Source organism: Panthera tigris, chromosome A3 (genome assembly GCF_018350195.1).
Source record: "Panthera tigris isolate Pti1 chromosome A3, P.tigris_Pti1_mat1.1, whole genome shotgun sequence".
NCBI classification, from domain to species: domain Eukaryota; kingdom Metazoa; phylum Chordata; class Mammalia; order Carnivora; family Felidae; genus Panthera; species Panthera tigris.
Window position 1 is genome coordinate 81,741,773 of NC_056662.1, and position 27,842 is coordinate 81,769,614.

General features: G+C 40.2%; 1 protein-coding gene across 5 annotated transcripts in view; it reads right to left on the reverse strand.

Moving 5' to 3' along the window:
- SERTAD2 (SERTA domain containing 2) overlaps nt 1-27,842 on the reverse strand; it is a 115,288-nt gene that overhangs the window by 30,448 nt on the left and 56,998 nt on the right. For 2 of the 5 annotated variants that reach the window (XM_042981543.1, XM_042981540.1), the window contains exon 2: nt 19,653-19,756. The exons of 2 other annotated variants lie outside the window; for them this stretch is intronic. The gene's annotated coding sequence lies outside the window, so the exon portion shown is untranslated. Of the gene's footprint in view, nt 1-19,652; nt 22,091-27,842 lie in introns of those variants that run through there. One more of the 5 variants, XM_042981541.1, reaches the window with a different exon arrangement.

The window sequence follows — 27,842 nt, forward strand, 5'->3', positions numbered from 1 at the left end:
GGAACTTGGTAAGCAAATCCAGAAATCATCTGGAATAGCAAAGAGCAAAAGATAGCTGTAGTAAGTTTAAAGAACAAAATGGGGGATGCATCCTGTCAGATACCGAGGCTTATTATAAATTACTAGTAATTAAGAGAGTGCTGTGTCATAGGGATAGATAAATAGATCAACAGAACAGAATTGACAAGTGAAGAAATAGACCCACGCATATAAGAAAGTGTATAATATGACAGGTCTGATATTACAGATCAGGGGGAAAGAGCAGATTATTCAATAAATGGCTAAGGGCCACTTGATTAACTGCATGGAAAATAAAATTAAGTACCTAATATCTTTCCAAAACATATATTCTGGTGGACTAAATCTAAATACGTAAAACAAAACTTTAAAACTTTTAAGGAGAGGGGCGTCTGAGTGGCTCAGTCGATTAAGCATCTGACTCTTGATTTTGGCTCAGGTCACAGTCTCATGGTTCGTGAGATCAAGCCCCACATCGGGCTTCACGGTGACAGCATGCGAGCCTGCTTGGGATTTTTCTCTCTCCTTCTCTCTCTGCCCCTACCCCATTTGTGCGCTCGCTCGCTCTCTCTCTCTCTCTCTCTGAAAATAAACATTTTTTAAAAATAAATAAAACTTTTTTTAATAAACTTTTTTAAAGTCTTTATTTATTTATTTTGAGAGAGACAGAGACAACACGAGTGGGGAGGGGCAGAGAGAGAATCCCAAGCAGGCTCTGCATTGCCAGTGCTGAGCCCCACGTGGGGCTCGAACTCATGACCATGACCTGAGCTGAAATCAGGAGTCAGACACTTAACTGACTGAGCTACCCAGGCACCCCAATAAATAAAACTTTTAAGGAGAGAATACAGGAGAATATGTTTATGGCCTCAGGATAAAGAATGTGAGATTATGGTCTGATTGCTAAGATTCAGACTCACTTGCTTTTGCTTCGCTCTGTGCCTTGAAATGTTGACCCCCTCGGGACTAAGCTCTTTCACCAACTAGCTGCCAGCTGGATTCAGCAAAAGCAAGGCACCAGAAGGAGGCCAGTGGGTCAGAGGGGAAAGAGGCTTGGGTGTTTCTTTCGTGACCCTTCCTGCTTTGAGCCCCTGTCATGGCAGTATCCATCCCTCCACGCCCACAGCTTCTGCGGTGGCCCCCTTCTCCAGGATATCAACTCTGCCGAATTCAAGCAATACCATTTCCTCCCCTTCTCTCAGATCTAAGGACAGGAACAGCTTCCTACTGTTGTTGGTCTTCCATGCCTCAACTTTTGTCACATCTCTGTAAAAAGTCCCTTTAATAAGTCTCGTAAGTTGTATCATTTGAATGAAATTGTTTCCTGCCGAGATTTTGACTACTCAGAAACTAGACACCCAGTGCAGAAACCGTAAAGAAAAAGATCAATAATGTGATTACATTAAACTTAAACACCTATTAAACAAAATACACTACAAACAAAATAAAGGGAAGCTAAAGGCTGTGGAATGACATATGTGATTCATATAATCAACAAACGATTAGTATCCAGAATAAAGAGCTTTTCTGAATCAAGTTTTTAGAAGTCCTAAAACCCAACAGAAAAGTGGGTTAAAGAGGAAAGAAACTTAAATGTCCAACAAACATGTGAAAAGATAACTCAATCTCATCGGTAATAAGAAAAATGCAAATTACAAAAAGATAGTTCACAGCTATCAGATTGACTGTTTTGGAGATAATCTGACATGAACTAGTAAAGTTGGAGATGCATCCACTCTACCCACAGACATGCAGTCTCTCTTACTGGGGTGCCATGAAAAAAATAAGCCCTACAGAAAATGATTCAAGTGCCTATTTCCTCAGTTCTCCCATGGATGGTATACAGTTAAAAACCAGTCGTGTGTTGGTAAATGTTCACCAACTGGCTGGGTCGATGCGGAAAGAAGCCTTTATCTGTAGCATGTACTGATTTCTGTGGTGTAAATAGCCCCATCACGGCTGATTTGAAGCCTCCCAAATGAACTCAAGAATTAGAAAGGGATTCACACGATCGCTCTCAGGGGCAGGTGTCAGTCCCTAACTCCAGCCCAAACACAGGAATCATTCTAGATTTACAGGAAGGAAGTTAATTCATTACATATAATGGATGTCTTAGGGAACTGGGGCTTAATTCTCTGGAGGAATTCTGGATGAGAAGAGCTGAATCTAGAATCTTAGAGAAACTCTTGTTTTTATCCCCCATGAAAACATAGAAGAGTATTTGTAGCTGCTTTGCTTATAACAGCTAAAAATTGGAAACAACCTTAATGTTCACCAAGGTAAGAGTAAACTGATACACTTGAAAACTATAGTGGTTAAGAAGTACTAAAGGTACCTATATCAACGTGGCTAAATCTTAAAAAAACATAATGCTGAGTAAAACAAAGCAAGCTGTTAAACATGTACAGTATAATCTCACTATATAAAATCTTTTAACACATGTAAAATATGGCTATACATTGTTTACAAATACATAGGCATGCAATTACAGAATAAAAACATTAGAGATAAAAAAACGTTTAGGAAAGTGGTTACCTCTGGTAAACAGAGGAGGGAAATGGAATCAGGGAGAGACACACAGGTGGCTTCTCTTTTATCTATAATGTTTAATTTCTTTTTTACAAACATGAAAAGCCAAGTAAGTATGCTGGAATACACAGTGTGAATTTATTGATTTAGATTTCATCAGGTTAAAAAAATACACCTTATTTTCTTTCTTCCTTATGGTCCCCATGAAGTAGAACTTCAGAAGTTTTTCTCCCACAATTTCTTAATCTCTATTAATAAAGCATTGAGCAGTATTTATATTTAATGTATTTATTCATTCCCCATTATTTCAGTAATAACTTATTCCTTACACTCATTTTGATATATTATCCTTCTCTCTCTCCTAATAACAGACTGTAAAATCCAATGATGACTCTACAGTAACCTAAAGTTCTTAACAGGAAGCCCAGCTGACAGGTCAACTGTAAGAGAATAACTGGGATAAAGTCCATGTATTTCTCACCCAACAGGCTAACTTCTATCATGCTAGAAAAGATCAAAGTTTCCTCACAAAATAGGAAGGCTTGTTACTTGATTAATATGCCAAATAATGCATTTAGCACTAAAAAGTGAAATCGTGTGCACGTATGTGTCTGTGCATTCTAAAACAACGGAAACACACTTTCCCCATGAAATAAATATCTCTCACTTGGTGTTGAGGTGACCACTGGCTGCTATACCAAATGCATTTTGATTCTTTCTTATTTTATGTCTCTCCACATAGGCATAGAAATAAAGCCCACATGCTCTCCTGACCTTTGGGGACATGATGTTGTCTCAGTGCATGGGTAATGTGACTTTTTTCAGAGATTGTCTTGAAATAAGCCTATGTTTTAAATACACACTTTTCTGCGTGCTAGCAGGCATTCTGAAGCTAGGTGGTTCTAAATAAAGAACTCTAGTCAACAACAGGAAATAACTCCCACAGAAAAAAGGGGCAGAATACAAACTCTCACCAACTCTTGTACACAGTTCACAACGGCCTTTTGTTCTGTGCACATTAAGCCTGAAATCTTTACTTTTCAGAGCATGTCTGGGCCTTTGCAGAGCAATTAAACCTTTCTTTTCCATTTGCTGGTGTCCTTGCCTTCTTCTCTCCGAGGAAGTTAACCTTACAACTAACTTCTTACTTATGAGGTAGCAGATCAGAAAACGGAACAGTTTCTATTCTGAAACTTAAAGTTTTTTGTTTTTTTTTTTTAATGGAGCTTCTCATGGGGGAAAAAAAATCAATTCTCAGTTTAAAACTCACTTTTCCTTCTAAGACATACAGTACTGCATAAACACACACATATGTGTTCTAAAAGAATAGATTCATCTACAATATGTGTTTCTAAATCTATCAACAAGGATATATCATATCCACCCATAAGTCTAGCTTGATGGGTTATTAACACTTTGTTAGCGACATTTCAGCAAATCAGTGCAACTGGGAGATGAATTTATATTCTAGTCAAAGGTTTCCATCTTGAGTCTTTTGTAAAAAATTGGGAGAAAAATCCAGACCCCAGGCTAACCAAATAAAAAGATATCTGAATGATAAGTTTTTCAAAGTCAAAGTGACTCCTACTGGAATGGGTTGGTGGCATTCAACTCTAGGACAACACAGGTATTCCTGACGAGAAAACCAGTCCAAGGAAAACAGCTTAAATATGACTACAAACTGCTATTTCTTCCCTCTCGTTTACACCCAGCCTTGCCCTCTCCACTGGCTCCTTCCTGAAGTCAATAAATTATGGACCCAACACTCTCTGTCTTCAGTTTTAAAGCAAGAAGTAATCTTTCTGTGCTTCAGTGCTGCAGGGAGACCAGTAGCTGCTCCTGTCTCTACCCTTCACTGCTTTAGCCCCTCCTCCTTCCTCTGGCGTCTGCAGGACACTACTGACCACCCCTAGAAAAGAGCACCCAGTGCCCTCTAAGCACCAAGGCCAATGGACACTCTTCCCAGTTCCTCACATTACTGAGCGCCTCGGTAGCATTTGACATTACTGACCACCTCCAACCATCTCTTTCAGTGAGTTTGGTTAAACTATAGCCTGCTGGTTCTTATCTCTCTGGACACTTAGAGTTTCCTTTGCTGGCTCCCCTTCGTCTGACCTCCCTATAAACCTATAGTTCTTGACTTTTTTCCAAAATCACCTCCGGTTGCAATTTGGGACCATAGAGGGTAATTGAGGTGAGTGGGGAATGGGGGTGGTTGGTTAGGATATCAGAATCTTCAGGAAAATGTGAAGACACGAGTGTTTTGAGAACATTCTGCCCACTGATAATCACTATCCAAATGTTTGTATTCCCTATGGTTTTCTTTTTGCTCCTTCTTCTCTTCTCATCCTATAAACTCCCCCAGGCAACCTCACCCACTCTCAGGGCATCTATATGCTAATGATTCACAAACCATTAACCACATTCCAGACCTTTCTCTTTGAGCTTCATATCTGACCTTTATAGAGAGAGAGACCATATATCCCAGTTTGTCAGGGTCATTCCTAGTTTATGCTTGTCATGGCATAATTACTAATAGCACCCTGTTTCAATCTCAAAACGGTCCTGGTTTGAACAATAAAAGTATATAATTAGCCTATTTCTATCCCATTGCCTATTAGACATCTCCACTGGGTACCATAAAGGCACCTCCAAGTCACAGCACATCTGAAATTGTCCTAATCGTATTTTCCTTAAATCTGCACCTCCTCTTGAATGCCTAAGAATGGTTAAGTTACCAACAAGGTACCCCTGGTGTCTAGGTTGGAAATCTAAGATTCAAAGTATCTTCCCTCTCTCTTTCCCTCGCATTTAACCAGACATAGAGTCCTGCCAATTTTCCCTCTTAAATACATTTCAAATATGTCCCTTCCTCTCCATTTTTCCCATCACTGCCCTAGTCAAGACCCTAATCATCTTTGATTTTGATTACGGCAACAATCCATCTCCCTACTTCCAGTCTTGAATATTCCCCCTCTAATCCATCTACACCACCTGCTGCACGACTGGTAGCACACGAGGCACTAAAAATACAAAATGAACAAGAGATGCTCCCACCAAGTTCACGGGAAAAACTAACTCATCGATGTGATGCAGTGGGTTATGTGGTGATACAGACACAGAGTGACAATGGACACATATGCGTGGCCACAGAGCCTGGCCAGTGTGAAAGCCATGGTGTCGGTTTTAAGACAAATGGGGATTAGTCAAGGTCATTAGCAGCAGAGACAGGGAGGTGAGAAATAGCAGTGGATATGGGTACAGATCCGAAGTTTAAATTGCAAGCAAGAAGTAGCTACATACAAGACTAAGGAGTTCAGCTGGGCATGTCTAGGAAGGCCTTGGGTGCCACATTAAAGAGTTTGGACTTTATATTCCGAAGGCAATGAGGGATCATTAAAATATTTTCCGTGAGAGAGTGGCATCATCTGACTTTTATTTTTGGACGTTAATTCTACATCTATTCCTGAATTTGACAGAACAATCTTAAAAGTTATTTATAATAACCAACAAATGAAGAAAAATAAATTTTATAGAAGATGTTAAAAAGCTGTAATAATAGAGTTGGATTCTGACAAAAGAAAAATACAAATGGATGTGCACTGAAAAACTTGAGGGGCGCCTGGGGGGCTCAGTTCGTTGAGCGTCCAACTCCTCATTTTGGCTGAGGCCGTGGTCTCGCAGTTCGTGAGTTCGAGCCCTCCATCGGGCTCTGCAGTCACAGCGTGGAGACTGCTTGGGATTCTCTCTCTCCCTCTCTTTGCCCCTCCCCTAAACGTGCTCACGCTTTCTCCCTCTCTCTCTCTCCTCTCTCTCAAAATAAACTTAAAAAACGAAAAGAAAAACTTGAAACACGCCACAGTATAAAGACATTATAACATTAAAAGAAATTACAGATGAACAATTGATCTGAAAGGTAGACAAGACCTTTCCAAACACAAAGCAAAAGAAGAAACATAGAGTTAAAATGATTATACTACAAAACTATATACCAAGAAGCGCCATAAGCAAAATTAAAAGAAAAATGACAAACTAGGAAAAATATCTGTAACACAGTTAACAAAGACTTAGTAACCTGATAGCCAAACAAGTACTTATGAATCAATTAGAAAAACATCAATATCGGGACACCTGGGTGGCTCAGTTGGTTAGGCATCGGACTCTTGATTTTGGCTCAGGTCGTAATCTCATGGTTTGTGGGATTGAGCCCTTTGTACAGCCCTGCATTGGGCTCTGTGCTGACAGCGTGGAGCCTACTTGAGATTCTCCCCGCCCCCTCTTCCTTTCTCTCTGCCCCTCCCTTGCTCTTTCAAGCTCTCTGGTGTGCTCTCTCTCTCTCAAAATAAATAAATAAACTTAAAAAAAAAAGGGGGGGGAGGGCACCTGGGTGGCTCAGTAGGTTGAGCATCCGACTTCGGCTCAGGTCATGATCTCACGGTTCACGGGTTTCAGCCCAGCACTGGGCTTGCTGCTGTAAGCGCAGAGTCTGCTTCAGATCTTTTGTCCCCACCCCCTCCCCCCGCCCCTTCTCCACTCACGCTTTCTCAGAAATGAATAACATTAAAAAAGAATAAGAAAGAAAAACACCAATACTAAATTAGAAAAACACTGACGCTAAATTAGAAAAATGAGCAAAGGATATAAGCTAATGGTCACCAAAAGAAGAAATGCATGAAAAAACCAAATACAAATTCATCTAATCAAAGTAATATAAATTAAAAGGAAATATGATTGCCACATCCCAAGCTGACTACAGATGTGTTAACCCTGATTACAATGTGCGGGCACAGTGGGCTGGGATGCCAGAGCCACTGATGAAAGTGACTGGATTCAACCTTGAGAAGACAGGGTTTGGTCATGGGTATGAAGAGCCTTTTAAAATATCCATATGCCGGGGGCACCTGGGTGGCTTAGTTGGTTAAGCGTCCAACTTCAGCTCAGGTCATGATCTCACGGTTTGTGAGTCTGAGCCCCGCGTCAGGCTCTGTGTTGACAGCTCAAAGCCTGGAGCCTGCTTTGGATTCTGTGTCTCCCTCTCTCTCTGCCCTTCCCCCACTCACACCCTGTCTGTCTGTCTCTCTGTCTCAAAATAAATAAACGCAATAATTAAAAAATATATATATCAATATGCTGTAATGTAGTCTTTTCATTTCTAGGAATTTACTCCTTAGAACTAATCAGAGCTGCGCATAAAAATTGTATTCATTCAACAACTATTTATTGAATGCCTACTGTGCCCTAGGTTCTGGGACTTGGGAATGTGGCAACAAACAAAACCCGCAACAATCCCTGTTCTCATGGCTCTTACATGCTAGTGAGAGGAAAGAGAAAACACAATAAATTAGTAAATTATATGGCATGTTAGAAATTAAGTGCTATACGGAAAAATAAAACAGGAAGGAAAGCTGGGGAATGTGTGCCTGGGCGTGTGTTGGGGGGGGTGGGCGGGTGATTTTGAAGAGGTGGTTAAGAAAGCCTGCTGAGAAGATGACAAGAAGTAAAGACCTGAAGGAGGTAAGAACTGAAGCCCAGCACAAGATTTTTCCCAGCAGAGGGAAGAGAAAATACTAGCAGTGGGGAGCATGCCCGAGGGCTCCATGTCAATAAGGAAAGGAGGGGCGGGTGAGCGAGTGGAGGAGGAAGTGAAGGGGAGAGTGGAAGGAGAGGAGGTATGAGAAGGGGGCAGGTTGTGGAGGGCCTTAATAAGCCAACGCAACGACTTTGGCTTTTACCCTGAGTAAGAGGGGAAGCAATTATTGCAATAGTCTTGTCGCCTGTGTATTCTCGAGACAGTGGCCAATGATCCTTTTAAAACAAAAGTCAGGTCATGTCCTCCTCTCCTCTCGCAAAACCCTCCAATGATGGTGATTGTGTTGTAATGATTGATCTGCTGAGTGTTGCTTTGTGTTTTGAATCTCTTCAAGTGTGCCAAAAGCTCTAGCATTTGAGAACGTGCCACCAAAATCAAACAACTGAGAAGCAGTTGTGTAACCAGTGGGTGTAATGGTTAAGGGCTTGAGCTTTACAGTTAAGACAGACCTGCCACTTAGGAGCTTTCCACCAATGAACCCTGGGCATGTTTCTCAATCTCTGATTCTTAACTGTAAAAACAGGGGAAATATTATCAACTCCATGGTGTCACAAAGATTAAATAAGACAATGCATTTATTTCTCAAAGTGAAGGGTGGGACATGAGATGATTTAAAAGGACGAAGAACTGGCACTAAAGGGTCATTTTGGAGGACAGAGGTCACAGCTAGGTTAAGAGGGGAGTGTCGTTTGAGGGGATGTACGAGGAGGAGGAGAACTCAAGGATTCTCGCTGCCTCCCATGTTACTGGAGGTGAGCAGGTGATGCGGTTTTGGCTAGTGGGCTGTAAGGGGAAGTCAGTCTGCTGGGAGCTCTGGGGAAGAATTTTACCACCCTGACTAAAAAGTGAGGGGCACACAGGCCTGCAGAGAGAGCTCTCTCTCCCCTTCCTGGCTGTGTGAGGATGCGGTGTCTTCCGGTGTACAGAGTTTAAGGAGGCTAAGGACAAAAGTTCAACGCACTGAGGGTGGTGGGGTAGAGGTTGAAGTGGAGCCTGGGCTCTTGATGACGTCACTGAGCTGAAGAGAACAACCAAAGGGCGCTTGGGTGGCTCAGTCAGTTAAGTGCTTGACTTCGGCTCAGGTCATGGTCTCATGGCCCATGAGTTCAAGCCCCGTGTCGGGCTCTGTGCTGACAGCTCAGGGCCTGGAGCCTGCTTCTGATTCTGTGTCTCCCTCTCTCTCTGCCCCTCCCCTGCTCACACCCTATCTCTCCCTCTCTCAAAAATAAACAAACATTAAAAAAACAATTTAAAGAGAATAATTGACCTAGGAATGCCCACCTCTGAACTTCCAAGGGAAATAATAAATGATTTATGGGTATATTTATAACTCTGTAGGTGAGATCCAAGGACCACAGGCCAGTGAATCACCTAGGGACTAGTTTAACCCCACATCCCTGGACCCCACCCACCTCTGCTAAAATATTATCTCTGTGAGAGAGGCTTAAGAATCTGCATTTTAGGAGTCCCTGGGTGACTCAGTCAGTTAGGCGTCTGACTTTGGCTTAGGTCATGATTTCACGATTCATGAGTTTGAGCCCTGCATCAGGCTCTCTGCTCTCAGCACTGAGTCCACTTCAGATCCTCTGTCCTCCTCTCTCTGCCCCTCCGCCATGTGTGCTGTCTCTCTTAAAATACATAAACTTAAAAAAGAAAAGAATCTGCATTTTATACTTCTCACAGTGGTATTGGTTTCCTTTTGCTGCTGTAACAAATTACTATAGACTTAGTAGCTCAAAGCAATGCAAATGACAGTCCTGAGGTCTAAAATCGTAGTGTTGACAGGGCTGTATTCCTTCTGGAGGCTTCAAGGGAGAATCTGTCTTCTTGTCTCTTCCAGTTTCTAGAGGCCACCTGCACTCCTTGGCTCGTGGTCCCTTCTTCCATTTTCAAAACACATCATTCCAACCTCTGCTTCTGTCGTCTCATCTCCTTCTTCTGCCCTTGACCTCCTTGCTCCCTCTTACAAGGACTCTTGGGATTACAGGGAGCCCGGCCAAACAATCCAGGATAACCTCCCCATCTCAAGATCCTTAATTTAACCTTATCTGCGAAGTTTCTTTTACCAAGTAAAGTAACTGTGGGGCTTGGGGGGTCGGATGGATGAAGGGCACTATTCTGACCACACTTCAGTTGATTATTGAACCATTAAAAATCATAGGTTTAAGCCACTGTTTGTTGGCTTTTCTGTAACCTGCACATGAAAGCATCCTAGTAAATCACTTACTGGTCATAAAAACTTAACCCAGTGGTCCTCGATGGGAGCAGAGGTGGGGCATGGAGGATGGATAAAAGGGTCGGGGAAAGCTAGGCACATTAGAATTGTTTGGAATCTTTTTCCAAAATAATATATGCCTGAGTCCTGCCCCAGACCTACGGAACCGAGCTATCCAGGTACAAGCACCAGGCACATGCGGGTGAATAAACCTCCTTGGGAGACACACCTGGCACTCCTGGCTAAAACCCACTGAGTAAGCTCCAACTATGCCTTAGTTTTCTTATTGTAAAGTCTGAAAATAATGTATGTCCTGCCTATCTCCCATGGTCATATGAAGATCAAGCAAGGCAATGTATGTGGGAGCAATTTATAGTTGGTAACGAGTTATATAAGTATGATTGATAATTATTAGACGAAACTGATAAACAGACTGCAAATGATATGGTAGTGGGCAAGACAATTCGTCCAGAGACATTCCAGGTACTTGGAACTAACAAAGTAAGCAAAAATCAATCTTTGAGAAAAAATAAGAAATCACAAAGCTCATGCATTATCATGTATTTCCCGAGTGTCTATTTAATCTTAAAGATGATTTTAATTTTTTTCCCTTCAAACCACAGATTATAAACAGAAATTAGGGGGGAAAATGGATTGGACATGATACTAGCCAAAAGAAAAAAAAAAGACAACTAACAATTTGAAACAGGAGGAGGAATTAAAATGTTGATACTGTAATTCAGGGGCGCCTGGATGGCCCAGTTGGTTGGGCATGCGACTCCTGGTTTCCACTAAGGTCATGATCTCACGGTTCATGGGATCGAGCCCCGCATGAGGCTCTGTGCTATCAGCACGGAGCCTGCTTGGGATTCTCTCTCCCCTTCTCTCTCTGCCCCTTCCCCGCTTGCGCATGCTCTCTCTCTCAAAATAAAGAAATAAGATGTTAAAGAAAAAAAAGAGAATTCAAAAAATTGAGTGACGTGGGATTATTCAAAGTCGTGGCAAAGAGCACCATGCCCCTCCCTCACCAGCCCTGCCCAAAGGACTCTGTTCCAACAGAATGCCTTAGCAAACTAAATGATCCTGAATCGCGAATAAAAGGTACTACTATGCTCAATGCTCTCTGTGGGAAAAATGTAATTACAAGAACAATAATGGTATAGGGAAAGATTTTTATCAAACAAGCTCACATGAAACAAATTTGGGTGCTTAAAGAGAAACTTCAAACATCTACAGAATGCTCATGTATAGAATGCCTGTGTGCTGTATAAAGTGCATCACTGTACAAACCATAGCTGTTATAAATCTATACATAAGTTCTGCTGATGTGAATTAGTCATCACGCATCATAAGAGCTCAATACATCTGTATGGTTTGAGAGACCAAAACTGACATTGTCACCTTCATGGATGAAGGATGGCATTAGATCAGGCCATCTGCTGGCTATAGAGTAGACAGTAAGGATACCCCAGCTTTAAATCTGTACACTTATTTACAGATTATAAAGCATGTTGGCATCACCATCTTATTTGCTCCTCTCCCCCTAAAACCCCAAAAGCCAGTTACTACTATTGTGTTTTACATTTGAGGAACTGAGGTTCAGAGAAAACTTTCTCAAGATGCCACAATGACTGGGGCTCCTGGGTGACTTAGTCTGTTAAACATGCAACTCTTGATTTCAGCTCAGATCATGGTCTCATGGTTCATGAGATAGAGACCTGCGATGGGCGCTGCTCTGACAATGCAGAGCCTCCTTGGGATTCTCTCTCTTCCTCCCTCTCTGCCCCCCCTCCACTCTGTCTCTCTCAAAATAAATAAATAAAGATTAAAAAATAGGGGCGGGGCACCTGGGTGGCTCAGTCGGTTAAGCGGCCGACTTCGGCCCAGGTCATGATCTCGCGGTCTGTGAGTTCGAGCCCCGCGTCGGGCTCTGTGCTGACAGCTCAGAGCCTGGAGCCTGTTTCACATTCTGTGTCTCCCTCTCTCTGACCCTCCCCCGTTCATGCTTTGTCTCTCTCTGTCTCAAAAATAAATAAATGTTAAAAAAAAATTTTTTTTTTAAATAAAAAATAGGGGCGTTTGGGTGGCTCAGTCAGTTGAGCGTCCAGCTTCGGCTCAGGTCATGATCTCACCTTTTGTGAGTTCGAGCCCCGTGTCGGGCTCTGTGCTGACACCTCAGAGCCTGGAGCCTGTTTCGGATTCTGTGTCTCCCTCTCTCTCTGCTCCTCCCCAGTTCGTGCTCTTTCTCTCTCTCTCTCTCTCTCAAAAGTAAACAAACATTTAAAAAATTTTTTAAATAAAAAAAGATAATAATACTAATAAAAGACCGCACAATGACCAAGCAATAAAGCCCAGACTGGAATCCAGATCTGATTCAAAATCCAATTTTCATTTTCAAATTTACTATTGTAAATAGCACTTCACTTAACCTGAATTTCTAAAAACAAACTCACATGGGCACTTCAAGTGTGGTGATCCACCTATCTACTTATTTAGAAAGCAGCACGAATCAGAAAAATTTTAGTATCTTTTAAAATATATATACATTATCTCTTTCTTTTTAATATACACACACACACACTGGCTAAGCTTCTATAAACAGCTCTAGCTCAGAGTGAAATTTTATGACTGAACCTCAAACACTTAAATAAATAGAAAATGCTGAGATGGTCTAAGCTAGTAAACAAAATCATTAGCTCTAAAAACAAAAAGCTCAAAATGTACCAGTTTCACAAGTATTTGCTTGCTCTAAGAAATGCTGCAGTTATTCCGATGGTGTATTTTACTCTTATTTATATTTCTAGTGGACTACTATGTTTCCATGCAATTTCAACCCACATACGTCGATGACACATGCAGAGCTTAAAATGCCATGATTCATCAAGGCTGCCACAGTCATGCAGTTCGGTGACATACCGGCTGGATGTGAAGCTGTGCTCTGCGTAACATATGCACATGCTCTCCTGCCCCCACGGCACAGCGTGTGTAACCCCAGCAGAGCATATCTGTCTACCTCTGACCTACCCTCCCACTCGAGGGAGAGACAAACCGTGAAACTGAAGTGAATAAAAAAGGATTATACAAAGGCACCCTTAGTCAGAAGTCACTTTTTCCACGTTAACAATAGAAAAGTCTTTACTACGACTTAGGCCACTTGTGCCATTACCTTTTGGTTCTTTGCAGAAAAACGAAAGGACACAGTACAGACTACTTAGAGATTATTTCCCATGTAATTGAGCAAACTGTAGTCAACATCTTCTCACGTGCCTAACAACACGAACTCTGGAGTCAAAAAGCCCCAGGACAGACAGGGTTTCAAGTTCCAGCTTGACCACGTGTTAGCTATCTGACCTTCGGCAACTTGCTTAAGCCTCAGTTTTCTCAGCTGTAAAAAGGGGATAGAGCCAGGACCTGAGGCAGGTGTTACTGTGAGGGTTCAGTGAGATTTATGTATGTAAAGAAGTTAGCACAGCCCCCTGAAAATGATACACAAAGGTCTTTGTTTTTAATAATTACTTAAGTTCAGCACCGCGCTAGTAGTCGCTGGTGTTGGAAGCAGGGCTAACTTTGCTCATTCCCAGTAGGCCTAGTCTTCGCTGCTATGATGAATCTCATGTATGGGGTTGGGACACACATTACAGCACACTAGACATTAGATGGAGCCCTGCAAACTTAAGGCATCAGGCCAGACTGAAGTGTAAGAAAAAGGCATCTTTACTGAATAAATCTCATCATCTGACTTCTACCTCTGTACCTGTAGTTCCATATAAAACCACTTTTTTTCTTTGCCTAACATTTACTGCCTATCCACTGTGCGAGGCCCTAGTCTACATTTTAGAGAAGATTCTCTCACAAATATTTGAGAGAATGTCAGATGTCTGAATTGTTATTTGTAATTCCATCCTTCTTATTCCTTCGATTTAATTATATTCTGATGTGATAATGTGTACATAACAAATTATAACAAAGACTGAGAAAAATCAGCTACTTTCTACAATGGCTTTAAAATATAAGTAACAGGAGCAACCAGCATGCCTCTTCCTACTTTCATTGCTATAACTGAGCTACAATGCTTTCTTATTCCACCTAAAAAAAAGTGCCAGTAATGTCTGGCAAGTGAACCCAAAGAAACAGAGAATGAACACCAAAAATGTAGAAAGCTTGAACACCTCATTAGAAATAAATGTACTCCTTGTTCTTTAATATCCACTATACCTCTGAGTAGCTGAATCTCCAACCTCTTGCATTGCTCTGAAAAATATTGGTGCTCATCTCCATTGGCTCAAACTTCTACCCCTAGGTTGGTGGGTTATGAGCTCGAATGGTATAGCAGGATTTACATTTGCCTGTGAGTGAAGAAATACTAACAGGGGTGCCTGGGTGCCTCAGTTGGTTGAGTGTCCAACTCTTAATTTCGACTCAGATCATGATTGTGGTTCGTGAGTTCAGGCCCCATGTCAGGTTCTGTGCTGGCAGTGTGGAAGTCTGCTTGAGATTCTCCCTCCCTCTTTCTCTGCCCCTCCCTGTTCACTCTCTCTCAAAATAAAAACAATTTTTAAAAATAAATTAAAAAAAAAAAAGAAATACTAACAGTGGTTGAAATAACAAAGAGTTTATTTTTTTCCCACAAAATTAAAAGTGTGGGGTTAGGCAGTCCAGGACTGGAAGGATGGGTCAAATGTAACCTTCCACCTCATGGTCCTCAGAGTCACATGAAGGCTGCTACCTACCAGCTATTTCATCCACATTCCAGATAAGAGGAAAGTCAAAAGTCTTGTCTTCATGAGGTTTTGTCTTTTTATCCAAGAAGGGATATCCTCCCTGAGGAAGGGGGAAGAATCTGGTTTCCAGAGTTGCTACAATATTAGACTCAAATGTCCAGTGTTCAACAAAAAGAAATTACAAGGCATTAAACAAAACAGAAGAGGAAAGTATGGCCCATTGAAAGGGAAAAAATAAATCAATGGAAAATGTCCTTGAAAAAGACCTACTGGAGATATACTAGACAAAGATTTTAAAACAACTATTTTCAAGACACTCAATGAACTAAAGGAAAATGTGAAGACAGTCAAGAAAATGATGTGTGAAACAAAATGAAAATATCAATAAAGAGATAGAAAACCTTTAAAAAAAACTAAAAAGAAGCTCTGCAGCTGAAAAGCACAATAACTGAAATGAAAATTTCACTAGAAGTATTCAATGGTAGATTTGAGCAGAAGAAAGAATCAGCAAATTTGAAGATACGACACTGGGAATTATTGAGTCTGAGGAACAGAAAGAATAAAATTGAAGAAAAGCAAGCAGAGCCCAAGGGAGCTGTGGGACAAGTGAAGCAATAAACTCATCATGGGATCTCAGAAGAAGAGAGGAAGGGGTAGAGAGAATATTTGAAGAAATAATGCTGAAAACTCCAAAATGTGATGAAAGACATGAATATAAACATCCAAAAAGCTCACCTAACTCCAAAGTTGATGAACTCAAAGAGATCCACACTGAGGCATATTATAATAAAACTTTCAAAAGACAAAGGGTGAATCTTGAAGGCAGGAAGAAAGAAGTCAATTGTCATGTACAAGGGAATCCTCAATCAGGTTATCAGTACATTTCTCATCAGAAACTCTGTAGGCCACCAGACAGTTAGCCAATATATTCCAAGTTCTAAAAGAATGAAACTGTCAACCAAGAATCCTACATCTCACAATACTGTCCTTCAAAAGGGAGGAGAAAGTCAGACATTTCCAAATAAATACAAGCAGAGGGAGTTCATGACAACTAGGCCTATCCTGCAAGAAATGTTCTCAGGAACCCAGCAAGGTTAAAGGAAAAGACTCTAAACAGAAACTTAAAGACATCTGAGGAAATAAAGATCTCAATAAAGGTAAATACAAGGACAATGATAAAAAACAGTATTATTGCAAAACTGGTTTTTAACTGCACTTTTTATTTTCAATATGATTCAAGACACAAATAGATTTAAAGAAAAAAAATTATTAGTGGTAAAGCTAGTATTACTGTAACTTTGGTTTGTACTCCAAATCTGTTTTTTTCTGCAATTTAAGAGACTACTGCATAACATCAACAACCAAAAGGGGTTGGGATGGAGCTACAAATGAGCAGAGTTTTTGTATGTTATTGAAGTTGGGTTGGTATAAATTCAAATTAGAGTGTTACAACTTTAGGATGTTAAACGTAATCCCTATGGTACCTACAAGGAAAGTAGCTATAGAATATACACAAAAAGAAATGAAAGAACTTTAAACATTTCACTATTAACAATTGTCTCAGCACAAAAGAAGACATTAATATAGGACATGAGAGACAAAAACAGCTATTAAGTCATAGAGAAAACTAATACCACAATGGCAGAAGTCCCTCCTTATCAGTAATCACTTTAAATCAGTTGCATTTCTATACATAACAATGAACAATCTGAAAAAGAAAAGCAATTCAATTTACAATAGCATCAAAAAGAATAAAACACTTAGAAATTAATCAAGGAGGTGAAACACACGTACAATGGAAACTAGAAAACATTGCTAAAGAAATTAAAGAGAACATAAATAAGTGGAAATACATCTCATGTTCATGGATTGGAAGACAATATGGTTAAAATGTCAATACTACCCAAAAGACCTACAGATTCAATGCAATCCCTATCAAAATCCCAAAGCTGTTTTTTTTGCAGAAATAGAAAAACCATCATAAAATTCATATGGAATCTCAAGGGACTTGGAATACTGAAAGCAATCTTGAAAAAGAAGGACAAACTTAGAGGACCTATACTTCCTGATTTCAAATTTTACTACAAAGTGACAGTAATCAAAACTGTGGTATTGGCACAAAGACAGACATACAGATGAGTGGAACAGAACAGAGAGCCCAGATACAAACCCTCACCTATATGGATAAATGACTTTTGACAGGGGTGCTAAGACCCTTTGGTAGGAAAGGATAGTCTTTTCAACAAATGGTGTTGGGAAAACCAGATATCCACATGCAAAGGAATGAAGCTAGACCCTTACCCTAACACCATATACAAAAATCAGCTCAAAATGGATGAAGTACCTAAATGTAAGACCTCAAACATAACTCTCAAGATGAAAACATATGACAGAAGCCTCATGACATTGAATTACGCATTGATTTATTGGCTATAACACCAAAGGCACCAGTAACAAAAGAAAAAATAGACAAATTAGACTTTAAGAAAATTTACAAATTTTGTGCATCAAAAAACACTGTCAACAGGGGTGCCTGGGTGGTGCAGTCAGTTAAACATCTGACTCCTGATCTGAGCTCAGGTCATGATATCACAGTTCCTGAGTTTGAGCCCCACATCAGGCTCTGCTGATGGTACAGAGCCTGCTTGGGATTCTGTCTCTCCTTCTCTCTGTTCCTCCCCTGCTTGTTCGTTCCCTGTCTCTCTCTCTCTCTCAAAATAAATAAACAAAAACTTAAAATAAAATCCACTGTCAAAAGAGTAAAAGGGCAACCCACAGAATGGGAAAAAATATTTGCAAATCATATACCTGATAAGGGATTAATATCCATAATATGTAAAGAACTCCTAAAAGTCAGCAACAACAAAAACAACCACCTGATTCAAAAATGGGCAAAGGATTTGCTTTGTTTTGCTTTGTTTGTTTTTAAAAATTTTTTAATGTTTATTTATTTTTGAGAGAGACAGACAGAGCATGAGCAGGGGAGGGGCAGAGAGAGAGGGAAGGAGACACAGAATCCAAAGCAGGTTCCAGCCTCCGAGCTGTCAGCACAGAGCCTGATGCAGTGCTTGAACTCACAACCATGAGATCATGACCTGAGCCAAAGTCGGATGTTTAACCAACTGAGCCACCCAGGCGCCCCAAAATGGGCAAAAGATTTGAAGACATTACTCCAGAGAAGAAGTATGAATGACCAGCAAGCACAAGAAAAGATGCTCAACATCACTAATCATTAGAGTAATCCAAATCCAAACTACAATGAGATATTATCTCACACCCGTTAGGAGGGCTACTATCAAAAAACCAGAAAACAACAAGTGCTGACAAGGATATGGAGAAACTGGAACCCTTGGGCATCATTGGTGGGAATGTAAAATGGGTACAGCCATTGTGGAAAACAGTATGGCAGTTCTTCAAAAAATTAAAAATAGAATTACCATACGACCCAACAATTTCTTCACTTCTGGTATATACCAAAAAGAATCAAGAGCAGGGTCTTGGAGAGATATCTGTACACCCAAGTTCGCAGCAGCATTATTCACAGTAGGTAAAATGTGGAAGCAACCCAAATGCTCATCAATAGATGAATGGACACGGGAAATGTGGTATACACATATAATAGAATATTGTTCAGCCTTAAGAAGGCTGAAGTTCCTGAAAGAAATTCTGCAATATGCTACAACATGAATGAACCTCATGCATGGATGAAGACATTATGCTAAGTGAAATAAGCCCATCACAAAAAGACAAATACTACATGATTCCACTTATTTGAACAAGTACTTAGGGTAGTCAAAAGCAAAGACAGAAAGTGGCTACCAGGGGCTGGAGGTAGGGGAGAATAGGAAGTTATTGTTTAATGGGTATGAAGTTTCAGTTTTACAAGATGATAAGAGTTCTGGGAATGGATGGTGGTGATGACTGTACAACAGTGTATATGTATGTAATACCCCTGAACAGTGTACTTAAAAATGGCTAAGTTCAATGCTATGTTATATGTATTTTACCAACAAAACCAAAATGAAAACCACCACCACCACCACCACGGAAACAGAATGAAGTAACAGGGGGAATAGATATAACATTGATAATTAACAAAATTTGCCATAAGTGGTAAAAGACTAGGCTTAAATTTATGATTTCGTTGAGGGGGAAAAAAAGAATTAAAGTGTCAATGATTATTAACAATTGAAACAGCTTTGTATTGGTCAGTAATCACCACAATGGCATCTTGGACTTATTCATATAACCCTTTTCCCTGAGGAACTCCATATGTTTCCTACATATATTAACTTTTCTCACAAGGTTAAATGAGACATTTTCCAGAGGATATTTGCATAAAGTAAAGGAAAGAAATACAGAATATAGAACCTCCGAATGAACCCTGGGCCAAGTACTATGCTAAATGTGTAACATACGTGCCTCATTTTCTCCTCCCAGAGACCCTATGAGGGGGATTCGGAAAGGTTAGGTAAGCTTTATTTAAAGGCCGTCATGAGAAATGCAAACTGAGTCTTGTCAGGTTCACTAAACCTGAGTGTGCTGAACCGAAGAGACTCTTCATTAACCCAGTACTCACCCGTTATCAAAGAGGTTTGCAAGAGCAGGCCTTGTGAGCAGTATGTACAGTGAAACAAACAAAAAGGTCTCAATACTGAGGTCCACATGGTGAAGTCGTCAGTGCTAGACCAGTAGAAGAAGGGAGAGAAAAAGGAGGGAAGGAAGCAAGAGAGAGGCAGAGCTTTGGTCACTAGGAAATAACTCCCAAAGACTTACAGGAACTAAAACCACGTCACCTAGGGTATTATTCCCTTTAATTCAAATATCAGTTCACAGATGGGTAGCTTTAACTCAAGGAAATTCAATTTTAAAGAACATGTATGCAACATACTTAAGTCCAGAATATATTCAAACTTGGTAGGATATCATATAGCCATTAGTTAACATTAGAATGTGCTCCTGAATATACAGAGTTTCTAACTCAATCCGAGCTTATTTCTAGGTCTTTAACCATTCTGTAGACATCCCCCCCAAAAAGTGGTGTCACAACATTATTACTAAGCAAAACACTAAAAATACCAAAACACAATGGACGCTATTCTTATTTGAGCACATATACAACTCCCATTGTTATTAAGAGAGCCAAGCACACACTCATTTGGAGGAAAAAAAAAGAAATACCGTGTAATGCCTCAGAGTTATTATAAGTGATGCATTAGCTTCCTACGACTCAATAAAAAAAGCAGAGACTGGTTAAATTTACAGTTTTCAAATATGTACATGTCCAATCAAATTATTTATTTTGTGTTAATTTTAACTTAAAAAATTACTCCACATGAAATGGTTGCATCACTGATAGATTAGATCATAACACTCTTTTCAGAAAAGCAAAGATAAGTTTAGTAAGTTTAAATAATATACTAAATAAAGGTTCCCTTTCACATCTGAGAAAACATGTGAGTTAAAATCAAGTATGGGGACTTCTGGAGTCAGTTTCATAATTACTTATGACCCCACAAGCAGTTAGAGCAAAAATTCTTTATAGGAATTGTTTTTTTTTAATTCACAATTATGTGGCTGCGTACATAATCACCACTAGCTATGCAGATCATAAGGTCTGAAAAGCAAATAGGTACACTCTCTGGATTTTGAGACCTTGGTCTTTCTTTGAAGAATGGGTGTGGTAGTGGTGGGGGAGGGAGCCCTTAAAGCTGGAAGAGGCCTGGGAAGCTCACCCAAGACTTTGATTTGAAAAAGACAGATAAACCAACATTGGGTCCACTTACTGCCTGGTTGCAACAGTGGATGTATTTCTTTTACCGCAGCGTGTGTGTGGAGGGGGTTGATGTGATTTTTAATCGGATATTACCAAAATGAGTTTACAACACTTTTTGTTTTTCAACTAATAATTTTTTTTTTTTTTTTTTTTTTTTTTTTTTTAACTAAAACATCTTTCCCCCCAATGGACAAAGACTTGGGCCCTCTAATGGCTTCGTACGAGTTGGCTTTTAAGACCTGGAAACTGATTGGGTGATAGTTAATCTCCAAGATTAAAATCACTTAGTGAATATTGTATTGTTCCACTGTTCTCACTGTCATTTTGGCATTTGGGGCCTCGCTCTGCTGCTTCTGCTGGCGCACTTACCAGCTAATGAAACCTAGCCCAGGAGCAGCTGCCTGAATCTATGTCAAACTGCATCTGGCACCCATCTATCTTCCAGCCATCTAAATTCACCTCTGAAATCATACAAAAGCAGTGCAGAGCTCCCTGCAGCCACACCAGCACACCAGTCTTTGTTTCATCCAGACTGTAAAGCAATTTTAGACCTTTTGTTTTTTTAATTTGCCACATATTTTAGAGCGGCAGCTTTTGAAAGGAATGACGGAAAAGTTGTTTTTGTTTTTTCCTTTTTTTGTTTGTTTTTTTTTTTAAATCATGAGACTATCAAGTCTTAAAAATATCCTGTTAAAATTTGGTAGACCATCATTAGCACAGTTTTGGCTGAAACAGTACATTTAGGGGCTTGCCAGTAGAGACACACTGGTGCCGACAGATCCCAGACAAGGAGGCGAGTCTGCTTAAAATTCTTGAGTTGTCACGGTTATTAAATATGCTGTGCCACAAAACCTTCCAGTACTCAAGGTTTGCTCCGTATCGGCTCTGCTAAATTATCAAAAATGCTGGTTTTAGCAGGAAAATACTTAACATGTGAACTCAAGGAACATTATTTTCAAGGGTCATTGTACGAGAAACGTTTTCCTGAATGAATATATATTTAATACATATGGAATACATTTATTTAATAGATATAAAATGTAAATATTTTACAGATGAACCTTTTTCCAAAAATAGTAATTAGTTGGATCAATCTCAAACAATTGACTCTTCTCCTGCCCTCCTGATGATAATGACCTTTATAAAAGAATACTATTTTCTTCAACTTCAATGGCTAAGGCTTGTGCCATTAAAAAGGAGTGTAACAGGGGCACCTGGGTGGCTCAGTTGGTTGGGCTTCCAACTTCAGCTCAGGTCATGATCTCGCTTTTCTTGAGTTCGAGCCCCTCTGTGCTGACAGCTCAGCCTGGAGCCTGCTTCGGATTCTGTGTCTCCCTCTCTCTCCCCCCAGCTTATGCAATGTCTCTCTGTCTCTGTCTCTCAGAAATAAACATTAAAAAAAAAAAAAGAGTGTAACAAAAAAAGAAGAAGAAGAAGGGAAAGGGGGGAGAGAGAGAGAGAAAGAAAAGAAAAAGAGAAAGAAAGAAAAAAGTGTAACAAACATGTACTAAAGGATCTACAAGGAAAGCCAATCTCAGATGATGCCTCAAGCAAGCTTAGCTCTTAGGTTAGAAATAAGTGAAAAAATGGTGGGTTGTTGTTTTTTTTTTTTTTTTTGCTCATTCATTGATTTTATTCAAATATATATGTTCGAAGCATACATATATATATAACCAATTTCTCTTTAGACAGTATTCTGTCTGCATCCTATACTTTCTTTTTATTATGCATTTACCGTTCCAAACTTTTTGGGTGTAAAGTTCATTGGCATTAATATTGTACATTCATATTGTTGTACAATGTACAACATTCATATTGTTGTACAACCATCACCTCTTATCTGTTTCCAGAAATTTTTAAAATAATCTCAAACAGAAAGTCTGTACTTACTAAACAATAACACTCCATTCCTTCCTGCCCCCAGCCTCTGATAACCTCTATTCTACATTCTGTCTTTATGAGTTTGACATTTTAGGTGCCTTATGTAAGTGGAGTCATGCAATATTTGCTCGTTTGTACCTGCCTTATTTCACTTAGTATGTTTTCCAGGTTCACCTATATATATGTTGTTGCATGTATTAGAATTTCATTTCTTTTTAAGGCTAAATAATATTCTGTTCTATGTATATACCACATCTTGCTTAACCAGTCATCTGTCAGCAGGCATTTCAGTAGCTTCTACCTTTGGCTACTGTGAGTAATGCTGCTCTGAACATTGGCATACTAGGATGCGAGTTCCTGCTTTCAAGTCTTTTGGGTATGCCCTAGAAATGGAATTACTGGATCATATGGTAATTCTATAACCTTTTGAGAAACTGAAGAGTAGCTTTTTAAAACAAAGCTCCTAAAACTTAAATTTGTCCTTGTAATGAGTCATACATCAGTTTCACAACTAAAATTCTTCCTCTCTCTAGTGAGGGGGTTACCGGTTCCCTCCATGTTACTAAACTAATGGTCATCCTCAGTCCTTTTCTTACTTGACTTGCACAGCTGATCGGCCGATCAGTCCCTCCTCCTCCAGGAAACGCCTTGTCCACTTGGCCCCCAGGATCCCACCCTCTTGGTCCTGCTCTGTCACTGGCCACATCATCTCAGCCTCTCTCAGCTGGTTCTTCTCCCTCTCCCTGACCTCTACAGGGTTCCTGGGGTTCAGTGTTTGGAATTCTTCACTATACACCTTCCTGGAGATCTCATCTAGTTTCATGGCTTTAAATACCATATAAATGCTGGCAACTTGCAAACATAAATGTCCAGTGTGTATACTTCTCCTCTGAGCTCCAGACTGGAATACCCAACTGCCCATTCAACGTCTCCACTTAGATGTCTCAAATTCAACATGCACTCCTCAACTTCCTCCCAAAGCTGCCCCTCACCCCCCCCCCCAGATTTCTCTAGTTCAGTTATTGGCAACACCATTTGTCAAGTCTTCTGCTCCAAAACCTTGGAGTCATCACTGATTCCTCTTTCCTTCATACCCCACATCCAATCTGTCAGCAAATCCTGTTGGCTCTGTCTTCAAAATCTAAATACAAACGGATAATTTCTCATATTTCGATTGCCACCACCCCAGTCCATTTTTTGCCCTAAAGTACTGAGATAGCTTCTGAAGTACTCTTGCTTTTACCCTGTTCCTCTACTGTCTATTCTCAATACAGCAGCCAGAATGACCCTTCTGAAAATGTTAAGTCAGGTTGTGTCACTGCTCCACTCAAAATCCTCCAGTACCTCCCCATTTCACTTGAAGTAGGACCCAAAGACTTCACAACATCCTAAAGCACTCTCTATGCTCTGCATTCTCATTGTTTCTCTAATTCATTACCAAACCACTCTCCCTCACTCATTCTTGTTCCTTCCAAGCTGGCTTCACTTCCTTGCTAGTCCTTGAACACACTAGACACCTTTCTACCTCAAAGCCTTTACATTGGCTGATCCTTTTGCCTGGAACTCTCTTCCTCCCCATACCTGCATGATTTTTCCCTTAATTCCTTCAAAATTGTTCAAGTGACACTGTCCTTTGTTTTTAAACCCTGTATAAAATTGCAAATTACAACCCTCTCCCTCTTGGAGTCTTTTCTGTATCCCCAAATGCTAAACGCTGAGCAATCCTTTAAAACTTTTTTTCCACAGCACTTAGCATTTCCTCATATATTATATAATTTATGTATTATGTTCATTGTCTTTTGCCCCAGTTAAACTGTAAGCTCCGTGAAAGCAGGAGATCCCCCACCCCTCACCTACTGATTTTGTTCACTGTTGTATTTCGGGCATTTAGAAGAGTGTCTATCATGAGGCAGATGTTCAATCGATAGTTTTTAAATGAAGAGGTCAGCAGAGAGACCCCTTCATTTTGGGATGTGCCTAATATGGCTACATTCAAATGTTCAGCCTCTCTCCCTTAAGGCAACCCACAAACAGTTTTTAAGCACCTCCTATGAGTCAGCCACTGTACTAGCTGCTGGTGAAATACAGATATCCATCCCTTCCTTCATGAGGTTCACAGCCCAATGGAGTTCTCAGGAGTTCATAATTTTTAATTTAATTTTTTGAGATAATTATATTTCCACACGCTGTTGTAACAAACAATACCAAGAGATTCCATGTACCCTTTACTCAGTTTCCCCCCAGGGTGGCACCTTACGAAACTATAGCACAGGATATTAGCATGGATATAGTCAGGATACAGAACCTTTCCGTCACCACACTGATCCCTCGTGTTGCCTTTTTATAGCCATATCCACTTCCCTCTCTTTACCCATCACCTTTCTTAACCCCTGGGAATCACTAATCTGTTCTCCATTTCTGTAATTTTGTCACTTCAAGATCACTCTATGCATGGAATTATACAGTATACAACCTTTCGGGACTGGCTTTTTTCACTCAGCACAGCTCACCCAAGTTGTGGCACGTATCATTCGTAACTAGTATGCTGAACATACGAGTTAGTCTCTCCATTCACTCGTTGAAGGATCTCAGCTGTTTCCAGTCTGGGACTACCATGAATAAAGCTGCTATAAACATTCATGTACAGGTTTGTGCATGAACTAAGTTTTTCATTTTTCTGGGATAACTGCACAGGGGTGCAACTGCTGGGCCATGTGGTAGTGGCATGTTTAGCTTTTGAAGAACCTGCCAGCCTGTTTTCCAAAGTGTCTGCGATATGTTACATTCCTACTAGCCATGTATCTGTAACCTACTTTCTCAGCATCCTCGCCAGCATTTAGTGTTGTCACTATTTTTTTTATTTTAGCCATTCTGATAGATCCGTTTGTATCTCCTTGTGGTTTTAATTTGCATTTCCCTAGTCTAATGATGTTCAACACCTTTTTGTCATCTGTATATATCCTTTGGTGTAATGTCTCTTCATGTCTTTTGCCCATTTTTAAATTGGATTGTTTGGTTTTTTTACTGTTGGGTTTTGAAAGTTCTTTATATATTTAGATATTAGTCCTTTGTCAGATATTTTCTCCTACTCTGCAGCTTGTTTTTTCATCTTATTAACATAGTCTCTCATAAGGCAAACTTTAACTTCGATGATATAACCTGTCATTTCTTCCTTTCACAGATCATGCATTTCATGTGTACTGCAATTTATTCTGTAATGGATCAGAGTCTTAAATGAGTCAGAGTTTGCCAGACTGAGAAAAGGGAAAGAAAACATTCAGGGCTAATGTATCAGAATGCTGATACTAGCTATGATGCCAGTGGCTTAAAAAATATGAGAACTGCAGAACTCTCTGACAATCCTATACTTACAATAATACTCTATATGTATAACTTCTTTATAAGAGGATGGGAAGTAAGAGCTCTGTGTTTATAATATCAAATATTTGGGGCTTGGCTAATGTAGACACTTTCTATAAAAACAAGGAAATTACTAATGCCAAGCTCTCTGAGATAATATGCAATTCTAGATACTAGAAATGGAACTCTGAAAGAATTTTTCTGTACAAATAACGTGGTGGTAATTAGATTTAAAAATTTTTTTTTTAATTTTTACATTTATTTATTTTTGAGAGACAGAGACAGACAGAGCGTTAGCACGGGAGGGGCAGAGAGAAAGGGAGACACAGAATCTGAAGCAGGCTCCAGGCTCTGAGCTGTCAGCACAGAGCCCGATGCGGGGCTCGAACCCACGAACCGTAAGATCATGACCTGAGCCGAAGTCAGACGCTCAACCGACTGATACTCAACCAAGAGTATTCTAAGTAGAGGGGCTTCTCCTTTATTTGACAGGATCATGTTTACAGAATGCTCTACAAAATTTTCTAGATAATCAATGAAGCTTACCTCTTTCAGAATGCCAAAACGTTTTCTCTTCACCACAATGGAAGACTCTGGATCATCATTACTAAATCTAAGTATTTTACTATGTGGTAATGTTGTTAAATGAGCAAAGCTTTGGGGCTACCAGAGAATCGGTTGCCCCTGTATCAAATTCCTCTGAACTGCCAGCTTAGTTTTAGCTTTGGCCTTCTGTACCTCCCTATTTGTTACTGGACATGATGCCTACTTCTCACTATACTTCCTCCTAACCTGCAGTGGTTTGGGAAGCCCTGTAACTAAGCTAATAAGAATTCTATCTGTCTAAATTAAGAGTAATAGGCTCTGAACGAGGACATGATTTTACTCACCTCTGAGTAAAATGCATTAGTGCTTTTCATGCGATAATCATTTTAATGCTGTTGAAAGCTTTGGGCAGAGCCTTCCAGCTTCCCCCAATATGTATTCTTCCTTTCTTCAGTAACAACGTAATTTTTAGTTGAGCTCATGACTGCTCGGCCAAAGCCTGAATTTCCTAGCCTTTTTTGTAGCAGGTGGGGGTGGTGGTGGCCACATGACTATGTTCTGGCAAATGGGATAGAGAGCTTAAATGACGGCTTATGTGACTTATGTGTTGTGCCCATCTTTCCCCCGAGTCTGTGCTCCCTTTCCAGTGGCTGTTTTCGTGGGTGTTGCGCCATCCGAGACAAAGGTAATGCTCCAGGGTAGTGAAGTGAAAAGATAGAAAGGGATATGATAACAGTTCTAGTGTATTGTTCCCTGGTCCTTTATCTATTACATCTTTGCGTATCACTAATATTTTCAAGAAATGCCATCACATTCTTAAAACGAAATGAATTCTAAGTTAAAATACATACTATGTAGAACTTTCTGAGAGGAATGTTGTGGTAGGCAGCCCCTAATATGGTCCCCCATTGACTCCCGCTTCCTGGTATTCAGGTTCTTGTGAAATTCCCTTCTCTTGAGTATAGGCCGACCTGGTGACGCACTTCTAACAAACAGACGCAGCAAATGTGACGGGATGTCGCTTTCAAGATTAGATTTACAAAAAGATTGTGGCCTCCATCTTACTCACCCTTTCTTGCTCAATTGCTCTGATGGAAGCCAGACGCCATATTGTGCTATTCTAGACAGAGGCCCACAAATCAAGGAATTCCTTCCAACAGCCCATGAGGGACTGAGGCCTTCATTCCAACTGCCTATGAAGAACTA